Genomic DNA, 14,066 nt, shown 5'->3' on the forward strand with positions numbered 1-14,066 from the left:
CGAGTCTGCTAGGATATTACAGGACTGTATTTCGTATGGATAGCTCGGCGGGTTAATGCGTCTCCTGCAGAGAGTCTGCCGGCATAATTCAGGACTGCATTTTATACGGATAGCTCGGCGGGTTAATGCGCCTCCCGCAGAGAGTCAGCCGGCATTTTACAGGACTGAATTTTATACGGATAGCTCGGCGGGTTAATGCGTCTCCCGCAGAGAGTCTGCCGGCATATCACAGGACTGCACTTTATATGGATAGCTCGGCGGGTTAATAAGCCTCCCGCAGAGAGTGTGCCGGCATATCACAGGACTGTATTTTATACAGATAGCTCAGTGGGTTAACGCGCCGCCTGCAGAGTGTCTGCCAGCATATTACAGCACTGTATTTTATACGGATAGCTCAGTGGGTTAATGCGCCGCCTGCATAGAGACTGCAAGCATATTACAGGACTGTATTTTATATGGATAGATCGGTGGCTTAATACGCCTCCTGCAGAGAGTCTGCCAGCATATTACAGGACTGTATTTTTTATGGATAGCTCGGATGGTTAATGCGCCTCCTGCAGAGAGTCTGACAGCGTATTACAGGATTGTATTTTATATGGATAGCTCGGTGGGTTAATGCGCCTCCTGCAGAGAGTCTGCCAGCATATTACTGGACTGTATTTTATATGGAGAGCTCGGTGGGTTAATGTGCCTCCTGCAGAGAGTCTGCCAGCATATTACAGGACTGTATTTTATATGGAGAGCTCGGTGGGTTAATGCGCCTCTTGCAGAGAGTCTGCCAGCATATTACAGGACTGAATTTTATACGGATAGCTCGGCTGGTTAATGCGCCTCCCGCAGAGAGTCAGCCGGCATTTTACAGGACTGAATTTTATACGGATAGCTCGGCGGGTTAATGCGTCTCCCGCAGAGAGTCTGCCGGCATATCACAGGACTGCACTTTATATGGATAGCTCGGCGGGTTAATAAGCCTCCCGCAGAGAATCTGCCGGCATATCACAGGACTGCACTTTATACGGAGAGCTTGGCGGGTTAATGCGCCTCCCGCAGAGAGTCTGCCGGCATATCACAGGACTGCACTTTATACGGAGAGCTCGGCGGCTTAATGCGCCTCCTGCAAAGAGTCTGCCAGCATATCACAGGACTGCATTTTATATGGATAGCTCGGTGGGTTAATGCACCTCCTGCAGAGAGTCTGCCGGAATATTGCAGGACTGTATTTTATACGGATAGCTCGGTGGGTTAATGCACCTCCTGCAGAGAGTCTGCCGGCATATTGTAGAACTGTATTTTATATGGATAGCTCGGTGGGTAATGCACCTCCTGCACAGAGTCTGCCGGCATATCACAGGACTGTATTTTATGTGGATAGCTCAGTGGGTTAATGCATCTACACGCATATTAAACGACTGTATTTTATATGGATAGGTCGGTGGGTTAATGCACTCCTGCAGAGAGTCTGCCAGCATATTTCAGGACTGTATTTTATACAGATAGCTCAGTGGGTTAACGCGCCGCCTGCAGAGTGTCTGCCAGCATATTACAGCACTGTATTTTATACGGATAGCTCAGTGGGTTAATGCGCCGCCTGCATAGAGACTGCAAGCATATTACAGGACTGTATTTTATATGGATAGATCGGTGGCTTAATACGCCTCCTGCAGAGAGTCTGCCAGCATAGTACAGGACTGTATTTTATATGGATAGCTCGGTGGGTTAATGCGCCGCCTGCAGAGAGACTTTCAGCATATTACAGGACTGTATTTTATACGGATAGATCGGTGGGTTAATGCGCCTCCTGCAGAGAGTCTGCCAGCGTATTACAGGACTGTATTTTATATGGATAGCTCGGTGGGTTAATGCGCCTCCTGCAGAGAGTCTGCCAGCGTATTACAGGACTCCTATTTTATATGGATAGCTCGGTGGGTTAATGCGCGTCCTGCAGAGAGTCTGCAGCATATTACAGGACTGTATTTTATATGGAGAGCTCGGTGTGTTAATGCGCCTCCTGCAGAGATTCTGACAGCATATTACAGGACTGTATTTCGTATGGAGAAGTCGGTGGGTTAATGCGCCTCCTGCAGCGAGTCTGCTAGGATATTACAGGACTGTATTTCGTATGGATAGCTTGGTGGGTCAATGCGCCTCCTGCAGAGAGTCTGCCAGCATATTACAGGACTGAATTTTATACGGATAGCTCGGCGGGTTAATGCGTCTCCCGCAGGGAGTCTGCCGGCATATCACAGGACTGCACTTTATATGGATAGCTCGGCGGGTTAATAAGCCTCCCGCAGAGAGTCTGCCGGCATATCACAGGACTGTATTTTATACAGATAGCTCAGTGGGTTAACGCGCCGCCTGCAGAGTGTCTGCCAGCATATTACAGCACTGTATTTTATACGGATAGCTCAGTGGGTTAATGCGCCGCCTGCATAGAGACTGCAAGCATATTACAGGACTGTATTTTATATGGATAGATCGGTGGCTTAATACGCCTCCTGCAGAGAGTCTGCCAGCGTATTACAGGATTGTATTTTATATGGATAGCTCGGTGGGTTAATGCGCCTCCTGCAGAGAGTCTGCCAGCATATTACTGGACTGTATTTTATATGGAGAGCTCGGTGGGTTAATGTGCCTCCTGCAGAGAGTCTGCCAGCATATTACAGGACTGTATTTTATATGGAGAGCTCGGTGGGTTAATGTGCCTCCTGCAGAGAGTCTGCCAGCATATTACAGGACTGTATTTTATATGGAGAGCTCGGTGAGTTAATGCGCCTCCTGCAGAGATTCTGACAGCACATTACAGGACTGTATTTCGTATGGAGAAGTCGGTGGGTTAATGCGCCTCCTGCAGCGAGTCTGCTAGGATATTACAGGACGTTATTTCGTATGGATAGCTTGGTGGGTCAATGGGCCTCCTGCAGAGAGTCTGCCAGCATATTACAGGACTGTATTTTATATGGATAGCTCAGTGGGTTAATGCGCCTCCTGCAGAGTCTACCAGCATATTACAGGACTGTATTTTATATGGAGAGCTCAGTGGATTAATGCGCCTTTTGCAGAGAGTCTGTCAGCATATTACAGGACTGTATTTTATATGGATAGCTCAGTGGGTTAATGCGCCTCCTGCAGAGAGTCTGCCAGCATATCACAGGACTGTATTTTATGTGGATAGCTCAGTGGGTTAATGCATCGACACAGCATATTACAGGACTGTATTTTATATGGACAGGTCGGTGGGTTAATGCGCTCCTGCAGAGAGTCTGCCAGCATATTACAGGACTGTATTTTATACAGATAGCTCAGTGGGTTAACGTGCCGCCTGCAGAGTGTCTGCCAGCATATTACAGCACTGTATTTTATACGGATAGCTCAGTGGGTTAATGCGCCGCCTGCAGAGAGACTTTCAGCATATTACAGGACTGTATTTTATACGGATAGGTCGGTGGGTTAATGCGCCTCCTGCAGAGAGTCTGCCAGCGTATTACAGGACTGTATTTTATATGGATAGCTCGGTGGGTTAATGCGCCTCCTGCAGAGAGTCTGCCAGCGTATTACAGGACTCCTATTTTATATGGATAGCTCGGTGGGTTAATGCGCCTCCTGCAGAGAGTCTGCCAGCATATTACTGGACTGTATTTTATATGGAGAGCTCGGTGGGTTAATGCGCCTCCTGCAGAGAGTCTGCCAGCATATTACAGGACTGTATTTTATATGGAGAGCTCGGTGGGTTAATGCGCCTCTTGCAGAGAGTCTGCCAGCATATTACAGGACTGTATTTTATATGGAGAGCTCGGTGTGTTAATGCGCCTCCTGCAGAGATTCTGACAGCATATTACAGGACTGTATTTCGTATGGAGAAGTCGGTGGGTTAATGCGCCTCCTGCAGCGAGCCTGCTAGGATATTACAGGACTGTATTTCGTATGGATAGCTTGGTGGGTCAATGCGCCTCCTGCAGAGAGTCTGCCAGCATATTACAGGACTGTATTTTATATGGATAGCTCAGTGGGTTAATGCGCCTCCTGCAGAGTCTACCAGCATATTACAGGACTGTATTTTATACGGATAGCTCGGCGGGTTAATGCGTCTCCTGCAGAGAGTCTGCCGGCATATTACAGGACTGCATTTTATACGGATAGCTCGGCGGGTTAATGCGCCTCCCGCAGAGAGTCAGCCGGCATTTTACAGGACTGAATTTTATACGGATAGCTCGGCGGGTTAATGCGTCTCCCGCAGAGAGTCTGCCGGCATATCACAGGACTGCACTTTATACGGAGAGCTCGGCGGGTTAATGCGCCTCCCGCAGAGTGTCTGCCGGCATATCACAGGACTGCACTTTATACGGAGAGCTCGGCGGCTTAATGTGCCTCCTGCAAAGAGTCTGCCAACATATCACAGGACTGCATTTTATATGGATAGCTCGGTGGGTTAATGCACCTCCTGCAGAGAGTCTGCCGGAATAATGCAGGACTGTATTTTATACGGATAGCTCGGTGGGTTAATGCACCTCCTGCAGAGAGTCTGCCGGCATATTGCAGAACTGTATTTTATACGGATAGCTCGGTGGGTAATGCACCTCCTGCAGAGAGTCTGCCGGCATATCACAGGACTGTATTTTATGATGATAGCTCAGTGGGTTAATGCATCTACACGCATATTACAGGACTGTATTTTATATGGATAGGTCGGTGGGTTAATGCACTCCTGCAGAGAGTCTGCCAGCATATTTCAGGACTGTATTTTATACGGATAGCTCAGTGGGTTAATGCGCCGCCTGCAGAGAGACTGCAAGCATATTACAGGACTGTATTTTATATGGATAGATCGGTGGCTTAATACGCCTCCTGCAGAGAGTCTGCCAGCATATTACAGGACTGTATTTTATATGGATAGCTCGGTGGGTTAATGCGCCTCCTGCAGACAGTCTTCCAGCGTATTACAGGACTGTATTTTATATGGATAGCTCGGTGGGCTAATGCGCCTCCTGCAGAGAGTCTGCTAGCATATTACTGGACTGTATTTTATATGGAGAGCTCGGTGGGTTAATGCGCCTCCTGCAGAGAGTCTGCCAGCATATTACAGGACTGTATTTTATATGGAGAGCTCAGTGGATTAATGCGCCTCCTGCAGAGATTCTGACAGCATATTACAGGACTGTATTTCGTATGTAGAAGTCGGTGGGTTAATGCGCCTCCTGCAGCGAGTCTGCTAGGATATTATAGGACTGTATTTCGTATGGATAGCTTGGTGGGTCAATGCGCCTCCTGCAGAGAATCTGCCAGCATATTACAGGACTGTATTTTATATGGATAGCTCAGTGGGTTAATGCGCCTCCTGCAGAGTCTGCCAGCATATTACAGGACTGTATTTTATATGGAGAGCTCGGTGGGTTAATGCGCCTCCTGCAGAGTTTCTGACAGCATATTACAGGACTGTATTTCGTATGGAGAAGTCGGTGGGTTAATGCGCCTCCTGCAGCGAGTCTGCTAGGATATTACAGGACTGTATTTCGTATGGATAGCTTGGTGGGTCAATGGGCCTCCTGCAGAGAGTCTGCCAGCATATTGCGGGACTGTATTTTATATGGATAGCTCAGTGGGTTAATGCACCTCCTGCAGAGTCTACCAGCATATTACAGGACTGTATTTTATATGGAGAGCTCAGTGGATTAATGTGCCTTTTGCAGAGAGTCTGCCAGCATATTAGAGGACTTTATTTTATATGGATAGCTCGGTGGGTCAATGCACCTCCTGTAGAGAGAGTCTGCCAGCATATTACAGGATTGTATTTTATATGGATAGCTCGGTGGGTTAATGCGCCTCCTGCAGAGAGTTTGCCAGCATATCACAGGACTGTATTTTATATGGATAGCTCAGTGAGTTAATGTGCCTCCTGCGGAGAGTCTGCCAGCATATTACAGGACTGTATTTTATATGGAGAGCTCGGTGGGTTAATGCGCCTCCTGCAGAGAGTCTGCCAGCATATTACAGGACTGTATTTTATATGGATAGCTCGGTGGGTTAATGCGCCTCCTGCAGAGAGTCTGCCAGCGTATTACAGGACTGTATTTTATATGGAGAGCTTGGTGGGTTAATGCGCCTCTTGCAGAGAGTCTGCCAGCATATTACAGGACTGTTTTTTATATGGAGAGCTCGGTGTGTTAATGCGCCTCCTGCAGAGATTCTGACAGCATATTACAGGACTGTATTTCGTATGGAGAAGTCGGTGGGTTAATGCGCCTCCTGCAGCGAGTCTGCTAGGATATTATAGGACTGTATTTCGTATGGATAGCTTGGTGGGTCAATGCGCCTCCTGCAGAGAGTCTGCCAGCATATTACAGGACTGTATTTTATATGGAGAGCTCGATGGGTTAATGCGCCTCTTGCAGAGAGTCTGCCAGCATATTACAGGACTGTTTTTTATATGGAGAGGTCCGTGGGTTAATGCGCCTCCTGCAGAGTCTACCACCATATTACAGGACTGTATTTTATATGGAGAGCTTAGTGGATTAATGCGCCTCCTGCAGAGATTCTGACAGCATATTACAGGACTGTATTTCGTATGGAGAAGTCGGTGGGTTAATGCGCCTCCTGCAGCGAGTCTGCTAGGATATTATAGGACTGTATTTCGTATGGATAGCTTGGTGGGTCAATGCGCCTCCTGCAGAGAGTCTGCCAGCATATTACAGGACTGTATTTTATATGGATAGCTCAGTGGGTTAATGCTTCTCCTGCAGAGTCTACCAGCATATTACAGGACTGTATTTTATATGGAGAGCTAAGTGGATTAATGCGCCTCCTGCAGAGATTCTGACAGCATATTACAGGACTGTATTTCGTATGGAGAAGTCGGTGGGTTAATGCGCCTCCTGCAGCAAAACTGCTAGGATATTATAGGACTGTATTTCGTATGGATAGCTTGGTGGGTCAATGCGCCTCCTGCAGAGAGTCTGCCAGCATATTGCAGGACTGTATTTTATATGGATAGCTCAGTGGGTTAATGCGCCTCCTGCAGAGTCTACCAGCATATTACAGGACTGTATTTTATATGGAGAGCTCAGTGGATTAATGCGCCTTTTGCAGAGAGTCTGCCAGCATATTACAGGACTTTATTTTATATGGATAGCTCGGTGGGTCAATGCACCTCCTGTAGAGAGAGTCTGCCAGTATATTACAGGACTGTATTTTATATGGATAGCTCGGTGGGTTAATGCGCCTCCTGCAGAGAGTTTGCCAGCATATCATAGGACTATATTTTATATGGATAGCTCAGTGAGTTAATGTGCCTCCTGTAGAAAGTCTGCCAGCATATTACAGGACTGTATTTTATACGGATAGCTCGGCGGGTTAATGCGCCTCCCGCAGAGAGTCAGCCGGCATTTTACAGGACTGAATTTTATACGGATAGCTCGGCGGGTTAATGCGCCTCCCGCAGAGAGTCAGCCGGCATTTTACAGGACTGAATTTTATACGGATAGCTCGGCGGGTTAATGCATCTCCCGCAGAGAGTCTGCCGGCATATCACAGGACTGCACTTTATATGGATAGCTCGGCGGGTTAATAAGCCTCCCGCAGAGAGTCTGCCGGCATATCACAGGACTGTATTTTATACAGATAGCTCAGTGGGTTAACGCGCCGCCTGCAGAGTGTCTGCCAGCATATTACAGCACTGTATTTTATACGGATAGCTCAGTGGGTTAATGCGCCGCCTGCATAGAGACTGCAAGCATATTACAGGACTGTATTTTATATGGATAGATCGGTGGCTTAATACGCCTCCTGCAGAGAGTCTGCCAGCATATTACAGGACTGTATTTTATCTGGATAGCTCGGTGGGTTAATGCTCCTCCTGCAGAGAGTCTGCCAGCGTATTACAGGACTGGATTTTATATGGATAGCTCGGTGGGTTAATGCTCCTCCTGCAGAGAGTCTGCCAGCATATTACAGGACTGGATTTTATATGGATAGCTCGGTGGGTTAATGCTCCTCCTGCAGAGAGTCTGCCAGCATATTACAGGACTGGATTTTATATGGATAGCTCGGTGGGTTAATGCTCCTCCTGCAGGGAGTCTGCCAGCATATTACAGGACTGGATTTTATATGGATAGCTCGGTGGGTTAATGCTCCTCCTGCAGAGAGTCTGCCAGCATATTACAGGACTGGATTTTATATGGATAGCTCGGTGGGTTAATGCTCCTCCTGCAGAGAGTCTGCCAGCATATTACAGGACTGGATTTTATATGGATAGCTCGGTGGGTTGCTGCTTTTGTCACAGAGATCCCTTTGTTACTCGTGGTTCAGCCGAACCTGGCGCTGAGGTCGGGGTGGAGTGTGCTGATCTTTTATTAATAATAGGTATAAAAGCACCTGCTGAAGTGTTTCAATGGAGAGCAAACTCCTTGTGACAGGGTCTCGGCAGAGACAACTTTTCCATAACGAGACAGCGACTGCCAAACAGCTAGGAATCTCCAGAATTCAGTTTTGTTTTGAATCTGCGCCAGAAATCAGAAGCAAGTTTGAATACTATGGAATGTATGAACCTAAACATATCAAGCAAGGGAGAGAACAATTATGTCATATTCAATCATATAACATCATGACAGTTGAAATACAACTCTTACCTGTCCCAACGGATGGGATAATCCTCGCCTCTGTGTCCTTAATAGAATCTAACATTTTTGTCACATATGCCGGAAAACGTTCTGTTCTGTGTCAGGACCGGAGGCTCAGATTATGCTGGTTCAAAGCTCACCAACAACACGCGATGAAGCACGTACAATAGGTTTGTAATAGAACATTTTAAGCATGGAGTTAGATGACCAATCAGCCGCTTTAAGGAAATCCTCTAACCAGGATCCCATGACAAAGGCTTTAGACGCCATCGCACCTCCAGTGGAACGAGCACCATACACAGATATGTCTACACCAGCTTCAGACATGACCCAATGAACCCAGCAAACCTAAGTAGCTGCCGACACAGGTCTGAAAGGCTTTTGAATTGACAGAAGTAACAGACCCTAGGGTTCGGTTCTGTGAGACAAGGTACGTTCTTCATAAATCTAAAGACATTTAACCACACACAGTTTATCATTGTGAGGAAATGCAGGGTAATCAATGGAGCAGGACATAGTCTTAGTTCTCCTGGATAAAATGAAGGATAAACCACGTGGAGAAAATAACCTAACTGCTAGGTCCAATGCGCGCACATCTGATACTCGTCGCAGGAAATAAGACACAAAAGCATGGTAAGCTTAGCTGAAAGTTGTTTGAACGATAGATCTTTATTCTCTGGCCATGACTCCAACAACGATAATACATTGGTAACATCCCATAAGGATCTTATTCCTTTTAGAAGTTTGCATACCACCGGATAAACACCAATAGGTTTCCCATCTATGTGATTATGTCTGGCTGATAGTGCAGATCTAAAGTTGTTCACTGATCTGTAACATTATCCATATTCTGCACATTCTGACAGAAAATTCAGGACATCTTTCAAATCGGATCCCACGAGATCCACATCCCATTGAAGGCACCAAACCACCCAACGTTTCCATGCAGCAGAATATCTTTTACAGGTGGAAGGAGCCCAACCCTGTTGTATAAACTCGGCAGCCGCCGATGAAAGTCCTTCAATTTGTTTGTGTTTCCTGAGATTTTCCAAACCATGAATTGTTAGTTGACCTTGCAGAAGCAACGGATGAGGAGACCCGACTGGGTCCAGAAGCATTTGAGGAAAAATCAGGCGATGAAAAGGCAGGTCTATCGACGATTCCAAGAGAGTGGGTAACCACGATTGTGTCTTCCATAGTGGTGTGACTAACTCAAGTGATGCTGACTGTAAGCGGCCATGTGCCGCTACTCTCGGGATCATTGCAAACAGGGGAAAGGCGTAATTTGTCAGTGATCCCCAATTGTGAAGGAATGCATCCGTCTCCAACTCTATCCGATCCAGTCTCCAGCTGTAGAACCGGGGAAGTTGGACATTCAGTCGAGAGGCAAACAGGTCCACCTGGCATGGGCCTTGAACAGTCATCTCTTGAAATAGAGAAGGATGGAGTTTCCAGTCGCTGCAGTCTTTCAGGAATCTGGAATTCCAGTCTGCCACTAAGTTGTCTTTGCCGGGGACATACTCTGCCAGAACCATAATCTTCTGCGAGAGGCAGAAGTGACAAAACTCTCGAGCTATGTTGGCTAAAAGACGTGATCTGGTAACTCCTAGACGATACATAGATCTAACCTCTGACACATTTTCCATCCGAAGCAGGATGTAACAATTGCTCTTTATTGGAGATATCAACTTGATGGCAAACGACCCTGCCATTAGTTCCAGGCAGTTGATGTGTAGCTTTAATTCTTCTGCTGCACAACGACAGCCGGTAGCAAAATATCCGCATCTGGCTCGCCAGCCCCATCGGCTGGCATCGGGTTCGATGACTACATCTGGAGACACACCGAAAATGGCCTTGCCATTGCATGCGTCCATGTGTGTCAGCCACCATTGAAGCTCCTCTTGTGCGTCGTTGTCAACGGAATTGTGTGATCTTAGCTGAAACTCTGTTGAAGGTAATGAATCTTTAGGCATTGTATCACTCTGTAATGGAGTGGTCCAGGGAAAATCGCCTGGATAGAGGACGCTGGCAGGCCAACAATCCTTGCTAGGGACCTCAAAGAAATCATCTGTTTCAACAACGTCGATCAGAGTTCTCTCTTGATGGATTTTATTTTGGCTGGAGGGAGGAGTAATTTAGCCCATTCTGGATTTGATCAGAAATCCCAAGAAGTCCACCTGTTGCGAAGGGGTCGTCATGGACTTCTTGAGATTTATGACAAAACCCAGGCCCTGGAGGAGAGACCCTGTCTACTGCAGATGTAGTATCAGCAAAGAACGGTCCTGTGCTAGAAGAAGCATGTCGTCTAGGTAGACAATCATGTGAACTCCCATTTCTCTTAGGCGACATGCCACAGGTTTCAATAGTTTGGTGAATACCCAGGGAGCTGACGAAAGGCCGAATGGCAGGGATTGATACCAAAACCATTGATCCTTCCAAAGAAATTGGAGGTAACGTTGATGAGGAGGATAGATTGGGATCGGATATGCATCTTTTCAATATAGCCAGACCATCCTGTCCTTTTCTAACAGAAGGTCTCTCAAAAGATGGATCCCTTCATCTTGAAATGGCGATACGTCACAAAGGGATTGAAAGATCTGAGGTTTAGTACTAATCTATGACCACCTCCTTTCTTTTGAACCAAGAAGACGTTGCTGCAAAAACCCTCTGGCATAAGAATTCCAGTAGCAATGGCCTGCTTTGCCAAAAGATCTAGCTGCCCGAAGTCTATAAAAGACTCTTCTTGTTGGGGAAAAATGGAGCTGGGTAGGAAGAGAGTCTTGGGTCGGAGGTAATGACAGCTCTATCTGATACCCCTGAACGGTGTTCAACACCCACTTGTGTGAAGTAATTTTTGCCCAATTGTTTACAAAATACATCAGCCTGTCCTCCAAGGGGATAGAAGGAAGAAGCAGTTGAATCATTACCTGAAGACTGGGTGTCATTGTTTCGAAAGCCTCTATTGACACCTCTGTTGAAGTGGCCTCTGAAGCCCCCTGACCTAGTGGGGTAGAAGCCAGCTAGGGCTGGGTCTTGGGCGTATCCTCTGTGTCTTGGATTGTACCCACGGTGAGGACCTTGTTGGCTGAAGCAATGACCTTGACAAAGCGGTCTCCAAATAGTTGCCCCTCCGCTAAGAGGCCAAGTTCTGATGAGGCTAATTCAGCCAGTTGTGGATCAATCCTCAAAAGAACAGACTTACGTCTCTCGGAGGAGAGCACGCAGTTTGCTTTGCCAAGAGGACAAATCGCTCTTTGAGTCCAACCAGCAAGGACTTCACCCGTTTCTTGAGCCTGAAAGGCCAGTTCCAGGATTTTTACCAACAGGCCGGAAACATCTAGGAGCTTGTCCCGGCACACTCTCAGAGCTCTATCGATGCCTTTCTTGGAGTCTTTACTGTATTTCTTTAGAAAGGTTGTATTGAAGTATCTATGTCGGGAGTGAGGGCAGTTTTGTTAGGAAGGTCTGGCCGATGACACTCTGACCTGATGTGGGACCTGACCTCTCTGTCAAAGCTTTTATGCAGGTTAAGCTGCATATATTCGGCCAACTCCGGGCCGGGGTACAATCAGAGTATCTGGGGTGAACTTTGGAAGAAGGATCAAAAGTGAACGGGGATGGGGTCATAGGAGAGGAGGTGCATTTGCAGTTCTTGGAACGCTTGCGAGGACGGGACTCTTGTGAGGATGAAGTGTCCATGTCAGTGTGGGGGGGGGTTAGACTTGGGAGGCGGTGGCGAAGGGGCCATTGGGTCGGCACTGTAGTCCTAATCCATGGCCTTCTGGGTAACCTTGGTTTAAATCTTTTCATGAGGCCACAAAGGTACGGAGGGCTCTGAGGGAGGTGGGTATTGGATGGGGGTTCAGAAAAAGGGATAGACGGGCTGCTACCTACCAGCTAGTCAAGGCGTTGTGAAATAGGTAGGAGGGCTGACGACAAAGCTTTATCTAATTTCATATCTAAGGTTTTATCTCTGAGGGTTTCCATATTCTCGTCATATCAGTAATCTTCACCTTCTGCTGGATCATATGCGGAGAAGTCCTGTTCATAGACTTCATAGTCAGACATCTTATGGGATATAGTACCTGTAGGAAAAACAAGGAGAGAGCAAGGGATAGAACAGGGGGTACGTCCTGGTCCCCTGGAAGGCAAGCTTAGACTTAAACAATATGGACGAACCCACTAAGTGTATGTATTGTAATCACTATAACAAGTGTAATCAATATGTAGGAAGCCAAATTGCGATCGCAAATGCTGAAATTCGCCGAATTTCGGCGTTTGCGATCGCAATTTGGGCAGTGTGCTATGTAGCACACAAAAACCCACACTCAAAATAAGGAATCGCAAAATTTGCGATTCCTTATTTTGCTAATGCATTTAAGGAATCCCAAATTGCGATTCCTTAAATGCAATGTAGGAAGCACCCAAGTTGTGCAATTTTGGCTTAAGGAATCGCATATTACCACCAACCTCAGGTTGGTGGTAATTTGCGATTTCCTTGAAAAATGCACTTTTTTCATTTTTCAAAGTGCCATGTGGCGCACATACATGCCCTTAGCGCATGTATGTGCGCCACATGTGCACACATGTTTATTTCAGGGGTGCAAAAGGGTGTCCTATTGACACCCTTGCAACCTTGAAATTGCATTCTCAATTTGCGATTCTCTAATTGAGAATCGCAAATTGAGAATGTCTTCCTATTCATTCCTATGGGCCTTCTAGCACATAGGAATGAATGGCGAGGTATTCCTTATTTGCGATTCTCAATTTGGGATTCGCAAATAAGGAATAGGTGGGAATCGCAACATATTTTGCTAATCCTACCTACATTCCGTTTTGCAATTCTCTAATTGCGATTCCCTAAAAATTGCAATTAGAGAATCGCAAAACACGTTTTACCTGCATATGGCCCAATGTGTGGTAGGAACATGGACCCATTAGGTGTTCTTAAAAGATACCTCACACACCAACCTAGTTGGTGTCATGCTTCATCATTGGGATCTCAACCGGGCGGCCGAGTGCCCCCCGGTTGTGCTACGACGCCTGACTACAGCGGAGCGGGTGTTGTGCAGATGTGTGATGTGAATTATAAATACCTCTGAGAATCCATGCCTTTAGAGTTTAATATTGGCGGCTCAGGATATGATTGAAAAAAAAACTATGTGGTGCAACTATCAGGAGATTATGTCCGGTTAGTTGACTATGTGTCGCAGTCTACATGTTTCACCCCGTTAAAAAGTGAGAGGGCTTTCTTCAGGACCAAGTGAGTGAAAAAGGTGGAGGTGAAGAACCAGAACCTTTTGGGCCTGACGGCGCAGGGTACGCCCAATGTCTCCGGAGTTCACCTGCTTCGCTACACAGAGACACGGGACACTCTGTCGGCGTTAGAAGATCAGATTTATTTAGCTGCAGCTAGTACAGTTATCCTAGAAGTACACAAAGTAGGTTCTCAGG

At 46.8% G+C, this 14,066-nt stretch overlaps 1 protein-coding gene across 1 annotated transcript in view; it reads left to right on the plus strand.

Moving 5' to 3' along the window:
* LOC146822493 (uncharacterized) overlaps nt 1-14,066 on the plus strand; it is an 85,652-nt gene that overhangs the window by 3,185 nt on the left and 68,401 nt on the right. The window lies entirely within an intron of this gene.

Source organism: Triturus cristatus, chromosome 6 (assembly GCF_964204655.1).
Source record: "Triturus cristatus chromosome 6, aTriCri1.1, whole genome shotgun sequence".
Lineage (NCBI taxonomy): Eukaryota > Metazoa > Chordata > Amphibia > Caudata > Salamandridae > Triturus > Triturus cristatus.